Below are 22,900 nucleotides of genomic sequence, written 5' to 3'. Positions count from 1 at the left end.
AGGTCCCAGGGATCCAGAAGTCGCCGGTAAGGCGGAATGATGTGAGATGCGCCCTGCATGAAGGTGCGCACCTGAGCCAGCCTGGCGATATGCCGCTGGAACAACACTGACAGAGCCGAGACCCGTCCCTTGAGGGAATTGAGGGATAGTCCTAGCTGCAGACCGGACTGTAGAAAGGACAGGATGGTCGGCAAGGAAAACGGCCAAAGAGCATGGCCGGAAGAGCGACACCAGGACAGGAAGATTCTCCAAGTCCTGTGGTAAATCCTGGCCGAGGAAGACTTCCGAGCCTGAGTCATAGTGGAGAGGACCTCGGAAGGAATGCCTGAAGCCGTAAGGATCCAGGACTCAAGAGCCACGCCGTCAATCTGAGAGCCGCAGAATTCTGGCGGAAAAACGGACCTTGTGAGAGAAGGTCTGGGCGGTCCGGGAGATGCCACGGCACCTCTACGGACAGACGGAGCAGGTCTGGGAACCAAGCTCGCCTGGGCCAGTCTGGGGCGATGAGTATGACCCGACGGCCCTCCATTCTGACCTTGCGCAGGACTCTGGGCAAGAGAGCTAGAGGGGGAAACACGTAGGCCAGACGGAGCTGGGACCAATCCTGAACCAGCACGTCCGCCGCCAAGGCCTGAGGATCGTGGGAGCGAGCCACGTAAACCGGAACCTTGTTGTTGTGCCGGGATGCCATTAGATCCACTTCTGGAGTGCCCCACTTGCGGCAGATTGACCGGAACACTGCCGGATGCAGGGCCCACTCGCCGCTGTCCATGGTTTGACGGCTGAGATAATCTGCCTCCCAGTTTTCTACGCCTGGGATGTGGACTGCGGATATGGTGGACTTGGAGTCCTCCATCCACTGAAGGATGCGTTGAAAGTGCTTGCCCGCCGACAGGTGGTGAAAAGCTACGAGAGCTAGGAGCACAGCTGTGATTTCCAGCACATTGATCGAGAGGGCTGATTTGGACTGAGTCCAAGTGCCCTGTGCTCGGTGGTGGAGAAACTGCTCCCCAGCCGGATAGACTGGCATCCGTGGTGGGAATCACCCAGGACGGGGCCAGAAGGGAGCGTCCCTGGGACTGCAAGGAAGAGGTCCGCTTGTCCCAACAGCGGAGAATGTCCAGCTGCAGGGGACGCAGATGGCAAAGGGAACCGCTTCCATTGACGCCACCATCTGACCCAGCACCTGGATGAGGTGCCTGATGGAATGACGGCGGAGCCTCAGCAGAGAGCGAACCGCCAGATGAAGGGACTGCTGTTTGACTAAGGGCAGCTTCACAAGTGCCAGCAGAGTCTCGAATGGCATCCCTAGGTACGCAAGTTCCTGGGTCGGGGTCAGAGTGGACTTGGGCAGCTTGACAAGCCACCCGAATTGAACAAGCGTGGCGAGAGTGAGCGAGACACTCCGCTGAGAGTAAGCGAGACACTCCGCTGACAGTCTGTACTGGATGAAGCCTTGACTAGAAGGTCGTCCAGGTAAGGAATCACTGCCAACCCCTGGAGGTGCAGAACCGCAACCACTGCTGCCATGACCTTGGTGAATACACGAGGGGCCGTGGCTAACCCGAAGGGGAGAGCTACGAATAGGAAATGTTCCTCTCCGATTACAAAACGTAGCCAACGCTGGTGTGAAACTGCGATTGGCACATACCGATAGACATCTCTGATGTCGATGGATGCTAAGAAATCTCCTTGGGTCATTGACTGATCGCAGAGACTCCATGCAAAAATGCCGCACCTGAACATGCTTGTTGAGAAGCTTGAGATCCAGGTCGGAAGGCACCGTCCCTTTCGGGGACTAGGAAGAGATTTGAGTAGAAATCTCAGAACCATTCCCAGTCGGGAACTGGTACAATTACTCCATTGGTCTGCAAGAATGCCACGGCCTGTGAGAAGGCGGCGGCCTTGGAGCAGGGGGGAGTTGACAGAAAAAATCTGTTTGGCGGGCTGGATAGAATTCTATTCTGTAGCCGTGGGAGATGGTATCCCACGCCCACTGATCGAAGACGTGTTGAAACCACACGTCGCCCAAGTGGGAGAGCCTGCCACCGACCAAAGGACGTTGCTGGCGCGGCCAGATAATCAAGAGGAGGCTGCCTTGGTGGCAGCAGCTCCTGCGGACTTCTGAGGACGCGGCTTCATGCGCCAGTTGGTTTACGGACCTTGGCTGAGTTAGTGGACGAGGCTGAGGGCTTAGAGGACGACCAGTTAGAGGAACGAAAGGAACGAAACCTCGACTGGTCCTGCCCTGGACAGGATTCCTGGGTTTGTGGCATGGAAGTACTCTTCCTGCCAAAAGCTTCCTTAATAATTTCATCCAGTTGTTCACCGAATAGACTGGTCCCAGCAAAAGGGAGCCCAGCAAGGTACTTCTTAAGAAGCATCTGCCTTCCGCTCTCGAAGCCACAGGAGCCTGCGGATAGCGAGGGAAGCAGCCGAGGCCACCGCAGTGCGGTGACAGTCTCCAGCATGGCAGACATGGCATAGGATGAAAAGACTAAAGCCTGGAAGTTAAGGCAACCATTTTGGGCATAGAGTCCCTGTGAGGGAATGCATCTCCTCCAGCGAAGCAGAGATGGCTTTGAGAGCCCGCACTGCTGCAAAAGATGGGGAGAACGAGGCCCCTGCCGCCTCATATATAGATTTGGCCAGAAGGTCAACCTGGCGGACAGTGGAATCCTTAGAGAGGTGCCGTCAGCCACTGATACAACTGTCCGGGCTGAAAGACTAGACACCGGAGGGTCCACCCTTGGTGAATGAGCCCACTCCTTGACCACCTCTGGTGGAAGGGGAAAACAGTCATCAGAACCACGCTTTGGGAAGCGTCTGTCAGGACAGGCTCTGGGCTAGGTCACCGTAGGCTGAAAAACTGGAGTGGTTAAGGAACACACTCCTTGTTCTCTTAAGGTATACTGATGCCTTTCTGCCAGCGGGGGATTCTCCCCTGATACAGGCGGATTGAGGTCCAGTACAAATATAATGGACGCAATCAAATCATTAGCATCTGCGTCACCTTCGGACAGCTCAATGGGGTACATGAAGTAGCGTCCGAGCCCCTAGTAAAGGCATCCTCCTCGTCCTGTGAGTCAGCTCGTGATCAGAGCCGCGGGACGAGGAAGGAAAGGGGACCCTGCGTCTCCATTTTAGGAGGACGGGGTCTGAGACCAGATGAAGAATCCTCTGTGAGCTTTGCTGAGCGAGCAGCAGAAGCGCCCTGAGAAGGGGGCTGATGCATGCTCAGCAGTGTCCGGGACAGCTGTCCCCTGGAGAGAGGGATTCTACCCAAACCGGGGGTTCAGCCACCGGAGGGACCACTGAGGAGCTTCCAGGCTGAGGGACCACTATGTTAGAGCAAGCATCACAATGTGGTTATGTGCTCGGTACAGGCAGTACGAGTCTACATGCAGTGCATATTAAGAACAGCCTTGCAGCCCTGCTCTGATGTGAGACATGCTGCAGAAGTGGGGGCTCTGTCCAGAATGACCCCCAGCAGAGTATATAAACAGAGTATATAAGCAGCTGCACAACCGGAGGTTGTGGCTTGCCAGACCGTTTAACATAGAGACATCTCTGTGCCCACCAGATCCCCCAGCCCAGGCCCCCATTTGTCACAATGTGGTTATGCAGACATTGAGAACGCTGATAAAATGGCGCCGGAGCGAGGAGAGGGGGCGGGGCCTACTCTGAGAGCGGGATCCGGAGGGCAAATGAGGTATACAGCGGAGGGAATCTTTCCTCAGTGAGGAGTGTCCGTTCCCTGTGCTGAACAGCCGCTGGGCGGAGCCGCACTGTCCCTCTGCATGACTGACATGCAGGGGCAGTGAAAATCGAAACTAGGCCTCAGGCGAAGCCGGGGCCTAGATTTAAACATGCGGCCAGCGTGCAGGCACCATCGGCGCGGTTCTCCAGTGAAAACTGGAGAACCGGCCGGAAATGTTAACACAGTCATATAACACACTCTCCCCAATATATAAGTACAAGGGACCCCTGGAAAGACCACTTTCTGTGGTAATAACGTCTCAATACTTAGCTTGTGAGACGCAGGTGCCAGGTCCCTGGGGGGGGGGTGAGCGCTCCGTCCGGCAGGATCCTGAAAGGGCTGCGGATGGAGACCGGTCTCCTGCAAAGCAGTGAGAACCGTGATGGCTCCCACTTCAAGCCAGAGCCTCAGGGGATGGTGAAGGAGCGCGGTATGTGAAGGCTACAGCCTTGTAAAATCAACCTTAACAGCACCGCCGACACAGTGGGGTGAGAAGGGACATGCCGGAAGTCCAGATTGGACCCGCTTTTCTTCCAAATCTTTGAAATCAAAAATCAAAATTCAGAGAATGCATGTGTGTGTGTGACCTCCTGAACACAAAGCATTGAACTGGTTGGATTTGTCATCCAGGGGGTGTATATGCTCGGAGGGAGGAGCTACACTTTTAGTGTAGTACTTTGTGTGTCCTCCGGAGGCAGAAGCTATACACCCATGGTCTGGGTCTCCCATAAGGAACGATGAAGAAAAAATGACATGGGCTTCGCCATATTTTTGTATGCTAGCCGGGTACAGCAGGCAGGTACGGGCTGCCCCCAAACCCCAGCTGCCTATTTGTACCCGGCTGGGAACCAAAAATATAGAGAAGCCCTTTTTTTTTTTAATTATTTCATGAATTTCATGAAATAATTTAAAAAAAAAAATGACGTAAGCTTCGCCTAATTTTAGTGTTCAGCCGGGTACAACTAGGCAGCTGGGGATTGGAATCCACAGTGAAGGGTGCCCAAGCTTTCTGGGCACCCCCACTGCGAATTGCAGTCCGCAGCCACCCCAGAAAATGGCGCTTTCATAGAAGCGTCATCTTCTGGCGCTGTATCCAACTCTTCCAGGTGCCTTGATGCCGAGTGGCTAGCTGGGTAATAATGGAGTTAGGGCTAGCTGTATATTATCAGCTAGCCCTAAGCCCGAAATTCATGGTGTCACGCCAATATTAGACATGGCCACCATGAATTTCTAGTAATGATAAAAAAAAAACACAACACACAGAAAAATATTTTTATTAGAAATAAAACACAACACAATTAGTGACTCCATCTTTATTGAAATAAACCCCCCTCCGCAGTAATCCTGGGTTAGGGTCCCGCGCCGTCCAATCAGGATCCAATATCATCTGATCGGTTTTGCTGGAAGGCAAAGCGATCAGATGATGTGTCAGGTTAAACTACGTGAATCACATGACACATCAGCTGATTGTATAAAAGCCGATTATACAATCAGCTGAAGCATCAGTGCAAAATAAATAAATAAATAAATAAATACTCACGTCTGTGCTGATTACCGGTAGCTCCTGCAGCGGAGTCTGATCCTGGCCCATCACTGCAGGAGCTGCCGGTAATCAGCTGATGAAGTCCCCTGACGGCAGGATCAGCTGATAGCCGGCCGGGCGCGAAAAAGCCGGCGACACCACGAGAATCGATCAGCTGATGCGTCAGGTGACTGCATCAGGTGATCCACCGCCAGGTCCTGCAAGCTTCGTACGTGCCCCGGGGAGACTGCACACAGCCGAAGCGGCGCTACCGAGACAGGGGCTGGAAGCAGGCATGGCACCCGGACCCTGCAGACAGGTGAGTATGACATACACACACACATACACACTCACACACACTGTATATACACACACACACTGTATATACGCGCACACACACTGTATATACACACAAACTGTATATACACACACACTGTATATACACACACACACTGTATATACACACACACTGTATATACACACACACTGTATATACGCACACACACTGTATATAAGCGCACACATACACATACACTGTATATACGCGCACACACACTTTCTTCCCCTGGCTGTGTAGAGCTGCTGCTGTCTCTGTATGATTGATCTCAGTGCATCCACTGGGAAGAGGCAGGGAGGAGGGTTTGGGTGGGAGCAGAGTGGGTGTATTAGACACAATGGGTGTGTTAGATAAGCCAGACACCGCCCTAGAGCCACAAAGAATTCTGGGACTTGTAGGAACTGAACACAGGAAGTCAGAGGAGAGATTAATCAGAGCTGGATCCAGCAATGACCGTGTGCTGCTAGTGCACAATAAAAGGTAATTTTGCTGAAAAAACATAATAGATGTGTTGAGGGGCACATATTAGCAAGATTTATCAGAAAAAAAAAAATCAGTTTTGGTAACTGGACTACTTCTTTAATACCAATTTATGGAATATAATGTTCTGCTCCCAGGACAGAGGGCCATATCATCCCAGGTATAAATGTGAGCCACAGATAAATACCAGCAGGAGCATGGTTGATGGTAGCGGTGAAGTTTCTGCAAGCGACAGTCTCCGTTTTCAGATGGCTGAATCAAAGCGTTACATGTTTTCCAGAGATGTATGCTGGGCCTGAGCCTGATGTCAGGAGGAATGTAACAGGTAATGGAGTCATAAAGCCATGTACATTAACCCTAGAACGCATACCTGGGGCCTCGCAGGCCTGCTAGGTTACTTGTATTCTATGGTAGATTTCTATGGTTGCGCCTTCTAGGGTTAATCATTGGTAGTAAGGAAGGCTGAAGGGCGGCGATGGTCACCAGATCTTCCTCCATTTGCTCATTTTCCACTGCAATCATATGGATTTCATCTTCTGTCTCTCCAAGACATATTGTCCACAATTCCAGCGAATGTACGACATAATCATCTTCAATCTTAAATAAAAATTTCCTGCATGAAGAGCTCGGTTCACAGCCCCATACTTTACACACTTGTCAAGTTGCCGCTTCGAAAAGAATGCTGGACAGACTGAACGACTCTCCGGCCAGTAAACCCAGGCAGATGACACTCAGTGTGGATTTCCACAAATGTTTATTACTAAGGACGCCGTCATGGCCATCACCCCTTACCAATTAGATGAATTGATTTTTATATTTCATATTTTGATAGAGCGGGCAATTCTGAATGCGGAGATAGCATATATATGTATTATTATTATTGTTTTGTTTTCAATGGGGCAAAAAGGGGAGGACTGAACTTTTAGTTTTCTGGGTTTTTAAAAAAAAAAACAAAAAAAAAACAACTTTTTTTCTAGTTTAGGTTTTACTCTGCCGGCATTCACAGGAGTCATGGCAGCGACAGGGTTCATCAGCTGACCCAGTGCTGCCATGCCAACACATTGGCACCCCTGCCAATAGTGGGGAACGGCACAATACCCATGGAGCGCATTAGATCGCGCTGTCAGATCGTGCGATTTAAGGGGTTAAAAGGTGCAGGTGGGTCTCCGATGCACTCACTCCTGTTAGCCTCACATGTCTGCTGATCAGATCAGCAGACATGTGCAGGGATTACTGTGGGCTCGCAACGGGAACTCGCAGTAAAGGTACAAACATGGCCAAGGACGTACTAGTATGTCCTTGGTCGTGAAGGGATTAAATAAAACAAAAACTATACATGTATGGTATCTATATAATCATAATGACCTGGCGAATCATGCTGCCAGGTCAGTTTTAGGCTGTGTCCACGTTGATTTTTACCTGCTTTCTTGCTGCTTTTTCAACTGCAGCTTTTTAATGCCAAAATGGATGTGTTCTGCTTTTCAAGCATAGTCTATGGGAATTTGGGTTTCTTGTGTGCACTTGAAAAGCTTGAAAAGCAAAACACCTCCATTTTGGCATTAAACGCTGCAATTGAAAAAGCAGCAAAAAAGCAGGTAAAAAGCAACGTGGACACATTGCCTTAAGGTAAAAATCAATTCTGTAAATAAAAAAAAAACAATAGCAGAATTTCATTTTTTTTTTCTTTTTTGCCTCAATTGGATTTTTTTGCCCACTTACCATTACATTGTATAATAAAATTAGTGGTGTAGTTCAAAAGTGCAACTCATCCTGTAAAAACCAAGCTCTCACACAGCTATATTGATGGAAAAATAAAAAAGTTATGAATTCTGGAATCAGGGGAAGAAAAAATAAAAGTACAAAAACTAAAAGTCGCTCGGTTCTTAATGGGTAAAGAAAAAAAAATGAGCACCACAATACTTTTGTCCATATAGTGTATATAAAACAAAAGTGAAATACTCACTCCGTGATGAATATTACTGTTTATTTGATTTTTGGATAGCAGATGTTTATTAGTAACGTTTACTTATTTGTCTTTACTTTCTCCCCATTTCAGTTGTTTCGGTGGTCAACAATATATTTTCAAATAAATTGTTCCCGCGTGGCTTCTCTGATGTCCAACAAGATTTACATTCTGTGTAAAACATTTCCCACATTCTGAGCATGAATATGGCTGTGTGAGTTCTCTGATGTATAACTATATTTTCTGATTAATCATTTCCCACACTCTAAACATGTAAATGGATTCTCCCCTGTGTGAATTCTTAGATGTATAACAAGATATGCTTTAGTTGTAAAACATTTCCCACATTCTGAACATGAATATGGCTTATTTCCTGTGTGAGTTCTCTGATGTTTAACAAGACTTGAATTGTCAGCAAAACATTTTCCACATTCTGAACATGAAAATGGTTTCTCCCCTGTATGAACTCTGTGATGTTTATTAAGATCTGCTTTTTGGTTAAAACGTTTCTCACATTCCGAACATGAATATGGCTTATTCCCTTTGTGAATTTTCTTATGTTTAACAAGACCTGAATTCTCTGCAAAACATTTCCCGCACTCTGAACATGAAAATGGCTTCTCCCCTGTATGAACTCTTTGATGTTTATTAAGATCTGATTTTTGATTAAAGCATTTGCCACATTCAGAACATGAAAATGGCTTCTCCCCTGTGTGAGTTCTTTGATGTACAATTAAATGTATTTTCCGCTTAAAACATTTCCCGCATTCTGAACATGAAAATGGCTTCTCCCCTGTGTGAGTTCTTTGGTGTCTAACAAGATTCGATTTCTGAATAAAACATTTCTCACATTGTGAACATGAATATGGCTTCTCCCCTGTGTGCATTCTTTCATGTACTACAAGCTCTGATTTCTGTTTAAAATATTTCCCACACTCTGAACAAGAAAATCTTTTCCCCTTTGTGTGAATTTTTGGATGTGTAACAAATGACATATTGAGAGAAACACTTTTTCCATATTCTGCATTTGAAAACTGCTTCTTTGCTATAAGATCATTTTGATATTTAACACCCTTTTTGTGACTTTTCTTTTTTTCAATAATGTGTGATAAATCAAAAGATAAGAGCTGTTTAACAGGATAAGATGATAGATCTTTGCTATGAAGAGATGATGGTATATCTGGAGTAATGGCTTTCACTTGAGTTATATCTTGTGTGATAGCAAAGCTATCCGATTTAAATCTTGAAGATGTCAGATATCCATCTGATCTCATACAGTCATCTGCCAAGAACAAAATTAATATTTTAATAAAACAACTTTAAAATTATATTTTTGCAACATTTTTATTTACAAAATTGATAAAAATTGAAAGTTATGTAGAAAAATTCAACAAGACAAAAATACTTCACAATCCAACAATATACCTCAGAGCATGATAAAGTAGAGCATGATGTTTGTTTCATTCTCTTAAGTTGGCCTCCCAAATAGTGGAATAAAAAGCCATCAAAAATGTTTTGTAGTCCAAATTGATAAAAAAAAACAAGCACTCACTTAGGTTAGTCATCTGTGAATGGAAACAGAGGGTTCCACATTACAAATACCTGAAAGACTCTTAAAAGCACCATTTTAATGAAGACAAAATTCCTGTGGTAATCCGCACACGCTGCTGCTAACAGCAATGGAAGTACGGCACGATATTCAAATAAAGAAAAGGAGGCAATCCAGGAGGAAGTCGGAGGAGGAATAAACACGAGGACCCGACCCACAAAGGCCCGTCCCCGATGCACATGTCAATCAAAGTGCAGTGCAAGTCTGCAACTTTGTTTAAAGATATTTCATCAACGAAGCATCCGATCTTTCTACAACAGGCATGCCTGTATTCAGCATCTTACTGCCTGTATTGCACTGCCTTTACTTCATATAGAAAAATCCTGGTGGTTGGGTATCTTTAAGTAATCAGCACTCTACATATGCTGTCACCTGACTTTAGAGATCTGGGAAGAAAGGATCAACATCTTCTAATTCAATAGGACAGGGAGGATTCTTCTAGTTCTAAGCTCTGGCCAAAATATTTCTCACTCTAACAAAAGGGCTTCCAATGCCCAAATAACAAGAAAAATGCAGTGGTCTAGCTGCAAAATGGTGATCATTTGATTGTGATATGGTCGGGCTACAGGACAGAAAAAGCCAGAAACAGTGACTGAAAAGGATCTGTGGCTTCTCCACATTTAGTGTTTACTACTCACCTGGACGGTTATCTGTACGAGTCTCCTCTTTACTCCACTCATCACTTCTCACATATATCTCTTTAGTATTAATACAGGTCAGATCTTTACCCTGAAACAAATATTGTAAAAGTCAGACAAATGGAGAATTCACATCTATGATCAGCTCTAATCCTGCCATCTCCACCGTTCATTACACAAGTATAAATTATATAATACTGGTGGATGAAACAACACTGAATACAAGACCTTCACAGCCGTCTACGCATCATCGGGAGATTTCATGACACCTTCTCTCCATCTACCTGATGATCCTGAGGGACTTTGGGATTTTCTTCGCTACAGTCCTGTGGAAGAAGAGGACAGGGACATCTCTCTGGTGTTGTCCTCTTACTGAATAGAACTGGAGGAAACACATACAGGGACTGAGTTCATTCTTTACATACAGATAATTATAGCCATGTTATTTAGTCCTGTTTATTACCTGGTGATGTGATGGGCTGAGGAACCTCCATCATGACGTCTTTGTACAGATCTTTGTGTCCTTCTAAATACTCCCACTCCTCCATGGAGAAATAGATGGTGACATCCTGACACCTTATAGGAACCTGACACATACAACCATACTGTCATCTCCCGATCCCTTCATAGCGTTACTGTATAATGTCCCAGCATTCCCAGCAGTGTCACCTCTCCAGTCAGCAGTTCAATCATCTTGTAGGTGAGTTCTAGGATCTTCTGGCCATTGATCTCCTCATGTATCAGGGTGTCAGGTGAAAGCCCTGTGATTGGGGTCAGGGGTCTTCTCAATCCATAAGACACAGGGGCCTGACAGTGCTCACTAGAGGTCGTCTTTTTCTTCACTACGGTGTAATCCTGTTTATAGAGAGATTCAATCACTACAGATATTTCCAGAGTTCTCACCTCTCCGATTCTGTCCATTTGTTATTCGTACAGATAAGAATGATGTAATGTGATGTCATCAGAATCTCTCACCTCTCCAGTAAGCCGGAAGAGGATCTCTAGGGTGAGGTGTAATATCCTCTCTGCCATCTTGTTTCTGTTTCTATCCATCCTTCATGGGTCAATCAGGGCAATTCTCTTATATGGAATATCTTCACAGAGGATCCGATATTGGAGGGACTTGAATGGGAAGAAAATGAGAAATCATAATATACTTACTGGAGACTATAAGAGGGAATTTGTTGATGTTGCACTTTCTCTTTGTATGAGTAGGTGTCTCAATTCCAGTAAACTGATGGAATCCCAGGCCCCTCATGTATCCTTTTGTTGTAGAGTAAGGCTGCTTTCACACCTCCGGTTTCTGCAATGCGGCACACTCCGGCACTTTGCAGGAAAATCGCAACCGTTTTTTTTGCTGCCGGTTGCGTTTTTTCTGCATAGACTTTAATTAGTGCCGCATTGTGCCGCATGGCCTTGCGTTCCATCCGGTTTTTGCCGCATGCGGCAGATTTAGCCGATGCGGCGGCCGGATGGAACGTTGCCTAGCACGTTTTTTCGTGCGGCAAAAAAAAAACGCATCGCGCCGCATTCGGCCGATGCGGCGCATTTTTCAATGCATGCCTATGCCGGCCGGATGCGGCGCGATGCGGCAAAAACCGCATCCGGCCGCCGCATGCGGTTTTTGCCACTGCGCATGCTCAGTAGCATGCCGCAAGCGGCAAAAACCGGACGGGCCGCAAGGGAAAAACTTATGCAAAGGATGCGGTGTTTTCACCGCATCCGTTGCATAGCTTGCACAGCCGGATTGAGCCGCAGAGCTCAAGCCGGATGTGTGAAAGCAGCCTAAGGAGACATGAGGGGTTTGGGATTCTTACTGTAGTAATGAATTGATGCCTAGTGATTAGCTATCAGTTGTTGTGTGTGCGAGATGCAGGGGTGGACATACTATTGGTGTAACGTGTACAGTCTCTCAGGTGCCTGGGAAGTAAAGGAACTCACTTCCAACATAAAAGCAGTAATCTGCTTATATCTCAAACACTTTAATAATCTGAAAAGGATCCATAAACTGTTGTTGCACAGGGGCCCTTTTCTGTCTGTGTCTGACCCTTGCAATATGTGTCCACATTGTGTATTTGGAAAGTATTGGATCTAAAGGAGCAGCTGGCAACACTAAGATCCATTGACTATATGACAGAAACTCGCTGGGGTATATGTGGGGAAGAACAGTAGCATGGAGATAGTGAGGCAGCTAGCGGGGTAAGAGTTAGAAAACAAGGTATCGAGGGAAGACTGTCAGGAAGGCTATTCCTGATCTGGCACACCCCAAAAAGTTTGCTAATTTGGCAGATGAGGGGCTGTCAGTGCAGGGGTAGTGCTGCTGCAACAAGATTTGGCCTTTGAAAGCCAGGGTAGTGTCTGCTCCAGTAAAGAGGGAATAGGAGCGCAGAGCAAGCAAGACAGGTGCTGTTAGTGGAGGACAACATTAGTAGGAAACAGATAGGGATCATTGAATAGTGCATTGTCTTCCTGGCGCTTGAGTTGAAAACATAGCAGATTGGGTTGACAGATTACTAGGAGGGGTTGATGAGGACCCAGAAGTCATGATGCACATCGGCACTATTGACAAAGTCAGAAGTACGTAGACGGTCCTTAAAAAATATTTCAGGGAATTAGAAATCAGGGCGGGGAAGTTTCACATTTTCTACACATGCTCCTGTGGCTCTTATTGGTGCATGGTAACTTCTTTGTGTTTGATACTATATAAGCTGTTCACATGATGTAATAAAACAGAAACTCTCAGTACATGATACTTGGCTGTGCTGAATTGACTTCTCTAAGTGCTTGTAAAACAAATATTACTAATTTGGAGATCCAGCATAGAAGGACTGAATTTCACTTCCACACTAGTCCCATTATGTGGATGGTGATAGTAGACCCAGTGGAGGTGTCACAACAGGGGGTCTCATATACAGTCCCAGGTCGGTCAAAGAGATGTATAGAAGGGGTTAACGCCGCGCATCAGCCAATATGAAACTGTAGAGGAGTTGATGAATGATAATTTTCTTTTTATTTAATTGGTCTACGCGTTTTGAGGTTAAAAACCTGTTCCTCAGGACCAGTACATCAACAAAAAGCATGCTTTTTGTTGATGTACTGATCCTGAGGAAGAGGTTTTTAACCTCGAAATGCGTAGACCGATGAAATAAAAAGAAAATTATCATTCATCAACTCCTCTACAGTTTCATATTGGCTGATGCGTGGCGTTAACCCCTTCTATACATCTCTTTGAACGCTCTTCCACGTGGGGCTGCAGCAGACGCCATTATCTCATGCTTATCAGTAGTTGTGACTTTCACAACCATACTAGGTGAGTGTATATCCTCTATATACTGCACTATCCATCTGGTGTTACACTATTAGCGCTTCTTATTTTTAGATACAGTCCCAGGTGAGGGGCTCAGCCACAGGAAAATACATCCACATTCAAGAAGGAGGAATTGAGAGCCCTTTGCTCTGGAAGAGAGCTAAACTGGTTGCTGAAGGAAACCGGGCAACTCTAAGGCTATGTGTCCACGGTAGAATGTACCTGCGGATTTTTCTGCCTGAAAATCCGCGACTTTCGCGGCAAATCCGCACCCGCGGATTTGCCGCGGATTTGCCGTGGATTTTGATGCGGATTTTTTTTTTTTCCCCATTCAAAGCCAAAAATCCGCACCAAATCTGCACCAAACAATTGACATGCTGCAGATTTTTCCGGATCAAAATCCGCGGCAAATCCGCAGCGGAAAAATCCGCAGCATGGGCACAGCATTTCCAAAATGCCATTGAAATGGCTTGGAAGTGCTGCTGCTGCAGATTTTCGGCAAATCCGCGGCAAAATCCGCGGTAAATCCGCAGCGTGGGCACATAGCCTAATACAACGCTTGGCTGAGTGGGGCCGAGAACAACCACAGGAGATCAGTTCAGACGTGGAGGGGGGCAGTTAAATGGAGGGACTATAGCCCAGGGCAGTCATCAAGATGGTGGGAGATCGGCCAACTGAATTGAGGCTAATGCTGGCCGAGCTAGGAGAGTGGGCCTTAGATATAGAGTTGGTGGCAGTGGTAAGCAAATATCTGGGTGCGCATGTAGCAGTACAGCCACTCCACCGCAGCTGACAGTGGATAACAGGAGAGAAGGCCCTGCGCTTTTAAGTTACCAGGACATACCACAGTTCAATGATAACACCTTGGATATTGACCATCTCCTGTTATTTGAGAACCTCTGCCTGCTTCATGAAATGTCAGTTGGTGACAGACCGAGATTTTTGAGCATTAGCCTGACCGGAAAAGTAATAGAAGCCTTTAATAACTTGTCTTCCTGGAATTAGAGATGTTACTCTACCGTTTGCAGTGCATTACTAACAAGACTGGTACACACAGACACACACACACACAGACACACACACACACACACACACACACACACACACACACACCAGGAGTTTGCCAACACATTATGTACAGCATCAACTCGGTAGATAGAAGGACTGGGTGCCGTGTCAGTGAAAGGCTGTACAATTACCGAATATTTCTGAATAAATTCCCGGTAAAAATTGGTAAACCCTAGAAAGCACTGTAACACCTTCAGGTTCTCTGGATGATCCCAGTCAAGTACTGCACAGACCTTCCTTGGATCCATCCGAAAACCCGAAGCTGACAACAGGTACCCCAGAAAATGGCATCTCTTGGACAGCAAAAACACACATCTCCAGTTTGGCATACAGTTTGTTATCTCTTAAAGTCTGTTATACCTATTTAACACGTAGCTGATGTGTCTCCATATCCGGTGAGTAGATCAAGATATCGTCCAAATAAATCACCACAAACCTGCCCACCAAATAGTGAAAAATATAATTCACAAAATGCTGGAAAACAGCCAGAACAGTGACAGAATCCATGAAAAAAGCCCAAAAACCTACTTGTCTGTTTTTTTATTGTGCGGCTGGTGATAATGTCACGCTAGTTACGGGGAAGTACCAAGCGAATTGCGAAAGGGAAGGGAAACCCTTTGTCTAGGGAAGGGGGAGATGGTAACCCCTGACCAAACCTACCACTGCCCCATAGCTTCCCTCACCACCCTAGATAGGTTCTGCACCTATGCGCCAAGCTGGATAACTGACCCTGGCTGACCCTGAAATTGGCGCTAGGTAGGGAATGGATAGGATGAGCATTTAATAAACCCCACTAAGCTCTAAAGAACACACAAGGGAGCACAAACAGGGGGAAGTAAACTAAGTCATCTCCAGATGACTAAAGGCCACGTCTCACTAAGCGACATTGCTGCGGAGTCATGGTTTTTGTGACGCAATAGCAATCTTGCTAGCTATGTCGTTGTGTGTGACATCCAGCAACGACCTGGCCCTTGCTGTGAGGTCGCCGGTCGTTGCTGAATGTCCTGGACCATTTTTTGGTCGTCGCTCTCCCGCTGTGAAGCACACATCGCTGTGTTTGACAGTGAGAGAGCAACGATCTGAATGTGCAGGGAGCCGGCTTCTGCGGACGCTGGTAACCAAGGTACACATCGGGTAACCAAGCAAAGGATTTGCTTGGCTACCTGATATTTACCTTGGTTACCAGCGTCCGCAGCTTCTAGAAGTCGGTTCCCTGCTCCCTGCACACATAGCCAAGGTACACATCGGGTTACTAAGCAAAGCGCTTTGCTTAGTAACCCGATGTGTACTATGGTTACCAAGCACAGCGTCGTTACATGGGTCGCTGGTGGCTGATCTCTGATCGCTGTGGAGATCTGCCTATTTGACAGCTCACCAGCGACCATGTAGCGACGATCCAGCGATCCCTGCCAGGTCACATCGCTGGAGCGTCACTAAGTGTGATGGTACCTTTACTTTTACATGAAATCATAAGTTTTATCATATTGTGCACTGAAAAATGTCAAAAAAATTCCAAGTGAGGACTAATTGTAAAAAAAGTGAGATTGCATGATTGGTTTTGGGATATTTTATTCACCGTGTTCACTATATAGTAAAATTGATGTATCGCTGTGATGCTTCAGGTTGGTACGAGCTCGTAGACACCAAACATGTATAGGTTAACTTTTATCTAAGGGGTGAAAGAAAATTCAGAAGTTTGTCCAAAAAAAGTGGCACACTTTTTGCGCCATTTTTTGCAGTCCGTAGTATTCTCATTTTTCGGAATCTGGGGTGGCTGACTTTTTTGTCTCGGTCTGACGTTTTTAATGGTACCATTTTTGCACAGATGCTACGTTTTGATTCCCTGTTATTACATTTTGCGCAATATTTGCAACGACCAAAAAACAAAATTTTGGTGTTTGGAATTTTTTTTGCCGCTACGCTGTTTACCGATCAGGTTAATTGATTTTATACTTTGATACATCGGGCGTTTCTGAATGCGGCGATACTAATTGTGTATATATTTGTTTTTTGTTTTTTTTTTTAACCCTTTAATTTTCAATGGATAGGGGGTGATTTGAACTTTTAGGTTTTTTTTTTAAACTTTTTATTGCCTTTTTTTTATTTTACTAGTCCCTCTAGGGGACTATAAGGATCAGCAGTCTGATCGCTCATTCATTTCTCCTGATCAGAGCTGCACAGCTCAGAACAGGAGAAATGCTCATTTCTTATAACAGCCAGTGCTCTGCCAGCTGAAACAGGAAGTGAGTCATAATAGCACAAGTCATCACATGACCCTGTACTACCATGGCAACTATCGACTACCCGTGATCACATCACGGGGATTCCGATGGCAGCGGGTAAGTGTGTGTTACCCACTCCGGGCATTTAAATTGTGCTGTCACATTTTAACAGTGCGATTTAAGGGATTAACAGGCGTGGGTGGATCGCAAGGCACACGTCAGCTGTTCAAATCAGAATAGAATAAAATGTCAGGGAGCACTTTGTGTAGCCAAACGCTGCGACCTTCTATAGCCAGATACCACAGGACTGTCTGTCAACCGTGACACACCCATGACATGTTGCTGGGAAACAACCTAAGAGCAGGGTTGGTGTGCTACTGGGCCAATGTCGTAGCCCGAAGCCAAAGACCGATTCCCAATGAGTAAGCTGAGAGGGAACAGAGCAATCTCAATAAGACGACTACCCCCTTCCCTCTGCCAGTGGTGAGTAATACACAAAATACAATGACTGTTACTGATGGAAAGTGACCAAGTAAATGACATCAGGAAGGAGGTACAGGGAGACTCATCGCTAGGGTGGTGTTGAGGAGTGCAGCAGCCTAATAAGGGATCTAAGAGGAGGGGGTCCACATTATTTTGGAATAGGGATTGATGTATCGGGTGACACAAGACACAGCAGGGCAGGATACCAAGCAGTTGGTGGTACCAGAGAAATACATAAGGGAGATCCTATCCTTACCCCAAAAAGGAACATTAGGGGGACACCAGTGAGTGAGGAAGAGCCAACACAGGGTTATGAGCAGATTCTTCTGGCCAGGGGTGTTACTTGAAATAAAACAAATTGTAAGCTCCTGTGACACTTGGCATCGGGTGGGAAGCCTCCGTGTAGAACAGCTTTACAACCCATGCTTTTAATATGAACCTTTTCAACGGGTGGTGGTGGATTTGATAAGCCTCCAACCCTAACTCAGTAGCTCGGGTAAGACATACACACTAAAGTTGTGGATTTTGTCACCAGGTATCTATGGTAGCTAAGGAATGATGCAAAGAAGGTGGCCCACACATTAGTTGAGATATTTAGCAAGTTGGATTTCTCCACGGAACTCAATTCACAGGGGAGCCCAGCCGGAGTCCGACCACTGTTCATCTCCACTTACCACCCACAGAACGGACTCTGCAAGAGGTTCAATGGAACCCTGAAACGGTTGATCTGAGCCTACCTAGAGGCAGCTGACTGGGAACATCTGTTTGCCTCTCAAGAGGTGCCACGGACTTCTACCGTTTTTTCACATTCAAACTCTTATATGGCAGGTAGCCTTGAGGCCCACTGGACTTGGTGCCCACTGGCTGCGAGAACATTTGGAAGACCGGTCCACTTCTGGGGGGAGGTACCAGTGAGGTGGTTGCAATTAGGATACAACACTATTGTCTGGTGCAGACATTTCAGTACCAAATTTGCACCTCCTGGCAGAAAACCGCATCGAAACAGCATCAAACCTGTTTGTTTTATTTTTTGCATTTTTGGGCCAAGTGATGCAAATTTGCTGATGAAATTTTTACACCATATTCCTGCATCCAATCTACACCTCCTGGTAAAAGATCGCATCACTACCACATCATACCGCATGCAGTAGTGATGCAGGTTTTTTGTCAGGAGGTAAATATTTGGGTGTACGAATATGCTGTAGAAATTTCAGCACCAAATCTACATCTCAGGGCAAAAACGCGGTTTTCTGCCAAGAGATGCAGGTCTGTGAACTCAGTGACCTTACCTGAGGTCACTGAGGTCACCTGAGGTGAGGTTACCTGCAATCACAGGTGGAGGACCATGAGAACCCCCAGCTGTGACCACAAATAACCCAAGTGACCTCATCGCGCAGCCCAGTCTTTGCCTAAAGCTCACAGTAAATGGTCATGTTCTATGGCCACGTGCTATTCCTTCAGATCTAGCAGATTTGGAATTGTTATGGGACTTTGTGTAGATTACTTCGGACCTCGGTGTTTTGGAGGTTAATAAATTGGAGAAAGAGGGGTTTTTTGGTATTTTATCTCAAATAAAGGATTTTTTGGGTGATTGTGTTTGTTTGTTTTCACACACAGATTAGTAATGGGGGGGCTCATAGATGCCTTCCATTACTAATCTAGGGCTTAGTGGCAGCTGTGGGCTGTTATTAACCCGTTATTACCCCAATTGCCACCGCACCAGGGCAATCAGGAAGAGCAAGGTAAAGTTCTTGGATTGTCACATCTAATGGATGCAACAATCCTGGGCGGCTGCAGGCTACTATTTTTAAGCTGGGGGGGGGCAATAACTATGGGTCTTCTCAGCCTGAGAATACCAGCTCCCAACTTTATCATGGCTAAGTATCAAAATTGGGGGGGGGGACTGCTCGCCGGTTTTTAAAATTATTTACTTAATTTTTTTTAAAAAGCCACATGCGATTCCTCTTGTTTTGATACATAGCCAAGATAGGCACATAGCTGAGGGCTGCAGCCTGTAGCCGTATGCTTTATCTGTGCTGGGTATCATAATACAGGGGGGAACCTACGGCAATTTTTTATTTAGGTATTTATTTTTATACTTATCTACAGTGACCTGCAGACAGGGTCTGTGATTGCAAGCAGTCAGACATGCTGTCACACAGGGTGGGGGCACTGTCTGACTCCAACAATCACAGATGCCAGGACTGACAGTGGGCAGGGGAAGCAGTGAATATGCATGAGTGATAATGAGCAGCCCCGAAAGTAGAATGAGCGGCACTAAAGCAGTTACAGCCGCGCTGAAGACTTGGTAAGTATAGCGCGCTTGCTCTAATCCCCATATCCCTACTACCACCATTTTTAAGCGACAGATTCTGGTCCCCTTAGACTTATATGGAGTCCAGCGTTCAGTTAGTCCCACCAATACAGGATATCTGAGAGTTCACCCATCACTAGTCACAAACAATCAGACACAAAGAGCTGGCTCCCTGCAGTGAATGATGGGAGCCAGGACCCCAGTGAGTCAATAAATTCTCTTAATGGCTCTCACTGGCTGTAAAATTCAGGTGTTCAGCAGATGAAACCCAGCCCACCTGCTTAACCCCTTCACTCCCCGACGATTTTCAGTTTTTTTTGTTTTATTTTCCTCCCCTTTTTCCGAGAGCCGTAACTTTTTTATTTTTCCGTTAATCTAAGGGCTTGTTTTTTGTCGGACGCGTTGTACTTTTGAATGAAACCATTAGTTTTACCATATAACGTACTGAAAAATGGCAAAAAAATTCCAAGTGTGAAAATATTGCAAAAAAGTGCGACTGCCCAAATGTTTTTGGTATATTTTATTCACAGTGTTCACTATATGGTAGAACTGATATGTGGGTGGGATGCCTCTGGTCGGTACGAGTTTGTAGACACCAAACATGTACTTTTATCTAAGAGGTTAAAAAAAACATCCGAAATTTGTCCAAAATAATGATGCACTTTTTGCGCCATTTTCCGCGATCTGTAGTGTTCTCATTTTTCAGGCTCTAGGGCTCAGTGACAGCATATTTTTTGTCTGAAGCTGACGATTTTAACGGTACAATTTTTGCGCAGATGCTACGTTTTGATCGCCAGTTATCGCATCTTGCGCAAAATATGCGACGACCAAAAAAGTAATTTTGGAGTTTGGAATTTTTTTGCCGATACACTGTTTACCGTTCAGATGAATTGTTTTTATATTTTGTTAGATCGGACATTTCTGAAAGCGGCGATACCAAAAATATGTATATATTTTATTTTTTAACCCTTTAATTTTCAATGGGGTGAATGGGGGGTGATTTGAACGTTTAGTTTTTTTATTTTATTTTAAATTTTTTAAAATGTTTTTTTTTATTTAACTTTACTAGTCACCCTAGGGGACTATAAGGATCAGCAGTCTGATCGCTTGTTCCTTTTTGTAATCACACCTGCACAGCTGAGATCTGCAGAAAAACTGCTTTACTCTGACACATGGCGGTCTGCCGGGTGTAAGAGGCAGTGACTCATGATAGCTACATGAGTCATCACATGACTCTGTGCTACCATGACAACCATTGGATCCACTTGATCACATCACATGACTTCCGATGGTGTCGGGTAAGTGATTGCTTACCGTGCTTCCCATTTTGACAGTGAAATGCAAGGCGTTAACAAGCACGAGTGACACGCGGATCCACTTGTGCCTGATAACCGCACATGTCAGCTGTTCAAATCAACTGACACATGCAGGGATCTCTGCCGGCTGCCAGCGGCAGCCCGCGGGGATTAACCTGACACAATCCATGACGTACCCAGTACATAATGTGTTGTGAAGAGGTTAAATATGTGTTCACCTAGGGCGAACACATATTTTATAGGAATCCATTTGGGAGCCGAAAGATCCGGCTCTTGTTGGTGAATGGAGCTATGTAATTGGATCATCAAAAAGGACCAGACTGCCCATAACTAGCTGAATGTCCCTCACTGCCAAATGGGTGTGGCTTGCTGTGTTGGCGAGATCTGCTCCGGGGCACTGCATAGTTTGTCTCTCTTTCTGTTATTCAAAAGTTGGGAGGTATCTGCCCTGAAAAAAAATGAATAAAAAACGTGACAAAACTACAAAGTGTGCACAAAGCCTTACAACGCTGCATTCATGTACAGTCTATATAGAATTAGTGTCTACTGCTATTTAGTAATGTATAGAGAAATATCTAAGGGAACAAAGGGAAAACTAGAATATAGACTCAGCCCTACTATATTCATATGGGAGAAAAGATGGAAAACCTCAGAAATAAGCTGGAAACTAAAGGGTTACTGCGCCCAGTAATGGGGAATCTCCACATACCTCCTGCTGCAGAGCTGCACACTAGATATATGGTAGATGCTAGACTGTACGGGCTCCATCCAGGTATGACGTCATTTCAACACACCTCTATCACATGTACGATTATGACGGACCAAAGGAAACATCGCCACGCCCACCAACCAAAGCGAGTCACGCCCATAACCTGTCAGGAGCCCGTACATTCTAGACTCAACCCTAGATTATAGGCTGCTCTATGTTTACAGGACCTGTGATGATGTCACATGGAGGGGAGGAGTCAGGGGTCACATGATCAGCTCCTCAGTGTATGCAGGACTCTGCTGACTGTGCTGGTTGTCATGGAGCTGGATGAGGGGAAGGTTATGTGTGGGGTCAGGAGGGGTTTACAGTGTGGATGGAGCAGAGCCGTGTGTGTACGAAGCAGAGCCGTGTGTGTACGAGGTGTACAGAGCAGAGCCGTATGTGTACGAGGTGTATGTAGAGGAGCCGCGTGTGTCTTAGGTGTATACAGAGCGGAGCCGTGTGTGTACAGAGCGGAGCCGTGTGTGTACAGAGCGGAGCCGTGTGTGTACAGAGCGGAGCCGTGTGTGTAAGAGGTGTATGTAGAGGAGCCGCATGTGTATTAGGTGTGCACTGAGTGGAGCCGTGTATGGAGAGGAGCTGTGTGTTCAACGTGTACGGAGCAGAGCTGTGTATATGTGACGCCCCTGGCCTATCAGGTCGTCACAGGGTATTGTACAATCTGCCCTCCCGTGCAATATCCACCTCCTCCTTGGTTTAGGGTCCCCAACTATATGGTGTTGCCTACAACAGCTAATAAAATCCTAGGTACACTCTGCACCACACCCACCAGACACACCAGTGGACGGCCTGAGTGGAATAGGGTCGCCCACTTAGGGGGTTGGTAAGGGGAGGTCAGGAGTGTCAGGAGTCAGTCAGTGAAGTGTAGGAAGTGAAGGAGAGAGGAGGTCAGGAGCTGGGCTCCTTGGAAGCAACTAGGTAGCATACAGTGGTCTGGGCCTAGTAGGAGCTGGACCCCTGGTCGCAGGGGATCGTGACAAGGGGCACGGAACTGTCGAGGAGAACAGCCGGCGGCCTTGTACCATCACCGGGCTGGGACCAGGGCACGATGGGGTACGTGGACCCTAGGTCAGGTAGTAGCCTCATGTAACCTGAAAATTCACCTGACGAGA

The 22,900-nt window shown here is 46.2% G+C and overlaps 1 protein-coding gene and 1 pseudogene across 1 annotated transcript in view; both read right to left on the bottom strand.

The window, feature by feature from the left end:
• LOC142312906 (uncharacterized) overlaps window positions 1-22,900 on the bottom strand; it is a 202,295-nt gene that overhangs the window by 135,944 nt on the left and 43,451 nt on the right.
• On the bottom strand, window positions 8,081-21,846 carry LOC142312124 (uncharacterized; annotated as a pseudogene).

The sequence above is a fragment of the Anomaloglossus baeobatrachus genome, chromosome 5 (genome assembly GCF_048569485.1).
Source record: "Anomaloglossus baeobatrachus isolate aAnoBae1 chromosome 5, aAnoBae1.hap1, whole genome shotgun sequence".
NCBI classification, from domain to species: Eukaryota; Metazoa; Chordata; class Amphibia; order Anura; family Aromobatidae; genus Anomaloglossus; species Anomaloglossus baeobatrachus.
The sequence above is the reverse complement of the archived record's forward strand: the minus strand, read 5'-3'. Positions and strand labels throughout refer to the sequence as shown.